Source organism: Triticum dicoccoides, chromosome 6B, assembly GCF_002162155.2.
Source record: "Triticum dicoccoides isolate Atlit2015 ecotype Zavitan chromosome 6B, WEW_v2.0, whole genome shotgun sequence".
NCBI lineage: Eukaryota > Viridiplantae > Streptophyta > Magnoliopsida > Poales > Poaceae > Triticum > Triticum dicoccoides.
The window spans coordinates 701,937,866-701,942,765 of record NC_041391.1 but is presented as its reverse complement, the minus strand read 5'-3'; positions in this window follow the sequence as shown (position 1 = coordinate 701,942,765).

Below are 4,900 nucleotides of genomic sequence, written 5' to 3'. Positions count from 1 at the left end.
GGTGCTCGCTCGTGCTCTTGGGCATCGGCCGTTGGTCACCGGTCTTATTCCTTCTATCGTGGACCTTGTTGGCCGAAGGGCGGCTTAGTGGAGGGATCAATCGCTGCCTCAAGTTATTCTTCCCAGTGATAAAGCCAAAAAGGGGCACGTGCTTGCTTGGGCACATCATATGTTTCTTCCTTCTCCGGCATCCGCTGGCGGCGGAGCAACGACCGTGTCTTCATCCCTTGTGATATAGTCTCACGTGATGGCGATATTTGGGTTGTGGCTGAAGTAATCGACAAGATGGATCACATTGCAATCTACAACCATGGTCTAAACTCTCTTTTTTGTAAAGTTTGTGAAATGAGTTACAATTTTGCCTTTTTTAATGCTGGTCCTTTGAAGAGTTGTACTGTTTTGCAATATTCATGAATTTGCTTTGGGCTTTGTCTGGATCCATCTTGTATTAAACACACACACGCACACGCACACGCACACACGCACGCACATCTGTTAGGAGTACCGACATTTACGTACAAAGTGGAATTAGTTAAATCATCAAGTGACAAGAGCATTTTAGAAGCACTGAAAAAGGAGCAATCTTAAATAGACAAATTATGTAAATAAAAGCGCATCTCGTAACCACGAAAAACATGAGCAAAAGCTAGATACAGGAAGAAAATGGGGGCAAGTACATCCCAAGCGACTGAAAGATTTGTGTTCCGACACTTTGCTCTTAACCGTTCAATCTTCATCTGACCGCACAAACCATTTTTTTGTGCTCCTGATGATCTTCTTTCTCCAACCCCGACCCAGTAGTGAATGTGTTTCCTCCCCTCCAGATGCGACATCGTGGCAAGTCGTGTTCTACCCACCTTCGGCTAGGTCATCACAAGTCCTCGCCGGCTCCAGCGTTCCCATCTCGAGTTCGGGCTCCGTCGAATTCGAGTGTCGGTCACAACTAAAAGCCCGCCCACATGCATTGGAAAACCTGCTACCACATCTATGTCGGAGACGTCACGGCCAGCCGTGTTATCCCCGCCCGCCCAATTGTTCCGGGTCGGCTTTGCCGGTGGTTGCGGCGTCACCGTGTCGCCCTCGGAACTTTTCCTAGAGGTGATCGACACCTATAAAAAAAATCCAGGGCGCCTGATGTCAAAGGCGCCCGCCGTTACATATTTGCACGCTTTTTTGTTTGATGATGAAAAGATAAATTTGCACGCCGTGCCACGTTCCTCGCCGATCTCGTCTCGCGCATGGAGTGTACCGGCCCTCGTTGGCATGCATGGCGGCCCTCGTTGCCGTGCGAGAGCGTGGGGAAGTCCGTTCGCCCGTACGTACGTTCGTGTACCGGCCCTAGTTGGTGAAAACGAAACGATATAGATATAGCTAGGGTGGGTTTGGTCGTTGACGGTCACGCTAAAGCCAAACCCCATCACGACTGGATGCAGCTGCACCACTGCTGTTTCTGCTACGCAGCAAAGCCAGCCACCAGCTGCCACTGCCAAGCACGGTGGCATGGTCGATTGGTCAGCCGGTAGTACATAAACTTGTAGTGCGTGGGCGAGTGGGACGCGGCATGCGAGGAGATGAGAGGCCTGATCAGGCGGTTTAGGCCTGATCAAAAGCTAAACCCTCAGAAGCTGAGTTGTGTTCAGAGATAGGGTCGGGACTCGGGAGGCAGGCGAAAGGCAGGAAAGCATTGTCACTTTTGTGATTCTTCTTGTTTTGCAAAAGCTGCGGGACGGTTGGAGGACGGAGCAGCGTGACATTCGGTGACCGTTGATTCGTGCGTAAATCTTCCGTTCCTTCCATGGAGAAGCAGCGTGCACCCACCGATCTCACGTGCGTGCATGCACCGGTGCACCGTCGCCACGGAGAGCAAAGAGAGACATTACGACCTGGTACGACGCACCGGCCACCAAATCCATCAAGAAATCGACCGGCGGGATGATCCGACCACGTATTGGATCTGAATCACGTGTACCTAGTTACGTTCGTCCGTGTGCGGTAATCCACACGCCCCGTATCAAAACGAACGAAGTGGAACACCCAACCAAAGATCATGCGCGCTGCCTTGGGCATCTTCAAAGCCGATCCTTAAGCCTTCGGTAAGCGTTCGAAGTGAGCTGTTCGGACCTAGTTTGCATCCAACACAATTCCGCATCGGCTCACGGATCAGTTCGGGTGTCCGTTTCCCCGCAAACAAGAAGCAAGATAGGGTGCTTTGCGGGAGTCCGGTCATCAGGCACATAGGATTCCGACACCCCTGGCTCATCCAAAACCGTCCGGACCCACATCTTCATTAATCCCTCTTTCTCTGCATCTGCTTTCTCCCTCGCCGACGCTGCCGTTCTAACTTAGACCTCCGCGGCCTACACCTTTACACCCGGCCACCATGCCGTTTATCCTCCGCCATCGATCCACACCTCGTCTGTCCGCCGCGCAGGTACCATCTGCCCCTAGGGGGAGTCGCCACACCTGACATGCATGTGCTAATTTTTTTGTCCCTTTACCGAAGCAATGAATTTGGTCATGGAGTACATATACGAGCACTATGTTGAGTCGTCCGATGTGGAGGGCTATATGGAGCACCATATCAAGTTGCATCGCTTTTTGAGCTCGTTTGCATGATATTTTCTATCGAAGAGCGTTCTACCCTTTTAAGTGACTGGAAAATCACTTAATGCCTCGAAAATAGCAGACGAACTTGAAGTTGGCCAATTTTGAGCATGCGATTTTGGATTTTGTGTATTAATCACAAAAAAGTTTAAAGTTTAAATGATTTAAAAAATGGAGTGGTGTGTTGAAGGTGGCGGTTTCCTGTTCGAAACCCTTACACTTCGCGAAAGAATGTCCGGTTTGTACACGAGGTGCATCAAGTTTTTGATGTCACACACAAGAGGCACTCAGTGTCACCATGTCAAGTTTCCCCCTTTTTGGAGCTCATTTGCATGTTGTTTTCTACCAAAGAGCGTTCTGTCCTTTTAAGTGGCCGGAAAATTAGTTAAAGCCTCAAAAATAGCAGACAAACTCGAAAAGCTCTCAAATTTGACCATGGGGCTTCCAATCATTTGCGTTAATCATGTTTTTTTTTGAAATTGAATTGATACATAGAAATAATAATAAAACATCATTAAAAAATTCGAAGTTGAAATGCTTTAAAAGTTGGACCTCGGAACTTGAGATATCCAACTGTTGCAGACACTGAGTGCCTCTTAGCAATGTTCGAAGCAAGAGGGCAGTCAGGTTTGCTCAGATGTCTTGATTGTATGCACCGGAGATGGAACAACTGTCCAAAAGCTCTATAAGCGCAATATCTAGGCCATGTTAAGAAGCCGACCATAATTCTTGAAGCACTTGCATTACATGACCTCTGGAATTCACACGCTTTCTGTGGCATGCCCGGGTCTCACTTTGACATATATGTGCTATAGCGGTCTCCATTTTTTGTTAGCATGACTAAAGGGCAAGCTCCTCTTTTCAACAATACAATCAATGGGCATCACTACAACATGTGCTACTATCTATTTGTTGGTATCTATTCTTCATGGGCTAGCTTTGTCAAGACCATCTCTAAGCTAGCTGGTCAGAAAAGGTGTCACTTTTCTCAGAGGCAAGGAGTTAGAAAGGACGTGGAGAGATCATTTGGAGTGCTCCAGACCCATTTTGCAGTTGTTCATGGACCTGCAAAACAATGCAACCTGGAGACCTTATGGGAGGTGATGACATGTTGTGTGATCATCTACAACATGATCGTCGTGGATGACGGTGAAGATGTTGTCATAGGTCGAATTTGAGAACATGGGTGATACTGTCAAAATTTCACATCAGAATCCGGCCATATTTGATGAATTTGTTCAAATTCATCAATAATTTTGGCATCCACTAGTAGAAAAATGACCTATTGCCCCGGTTTGTAAGGACCTTTAGTCCCGGTTTTGTAACTCGGCACTAAAGGGTGGGGACTAAAGGTACCCCCCTTAGTCCCGGTTCTGCATGAACCGGGGCTAAAGGCCCACCACGTGCACGAGCCCGCGCGGTGGTCTGGGGGACCTTTAGTACCGGTTGGTAACACCAACGGCACTAAAGGATTTTTTTGAATTTTTTTTTGAAAAAAAATGATTTTTTTCCTGATTTTCAAATTTTTGAATTATTTGACGATTTAGTTTCTAATCACTCCTCATCATTGCTCTAATCACCCCTCATCATTCCAAATCGTCTACCTTCCTGGCCGATCACCCATCCTCTCACTACTCCAGCCTGAGCACGCTTAACTTCCGAGTTCTATTTCCCCTAGTTTCCAAGTCTCCACTTGTTGTTTACCTGACAATAGTAAGTTGTCAATCCTATTAACCCTCAGGAGTTTAGCTTGAGCATGAAGTCACATATTTCACCGTTTGATTTTGAAACCATTATTCTAAAAAATAATTATCATTTAGTAACAGTAATATTTCTTGAATAAGTAGTTTAACCATAGTTTGACCACAGTTTGACCATAGTTTGACCACAGTTTGACCAAAAGTCAAAAAACTAAAATAATTATTTATTAACACTAAATTTCTTGAATAAGTAGTTTGACCATAGTTTGACCACAATTTGACCAGATTTAATGAAAATTAAAAAAACTTAAATTTGAGCATATCTTTTTTTCCTTTTAGAATTTGAGGATTCTAAAAATTTCCAAACAAGCCTATGGCTGTTAAAATCGGATGCGGATTTTCGTGCTGATTTTTTTGATATATTATACGTTTTTTTCGACATCGTATGCAAAAGTTATGGCCGTTTTACTTTTTCATAACACTTTTTTGCAGAACATGTCCAAATTTAAGTTTTTAAATTTTCCTAACTAGTAGATGTAGTAACATAACTACATCTCGAAGAATTTTAATTTTGAAGTTTTTATCATTTTCTTTTG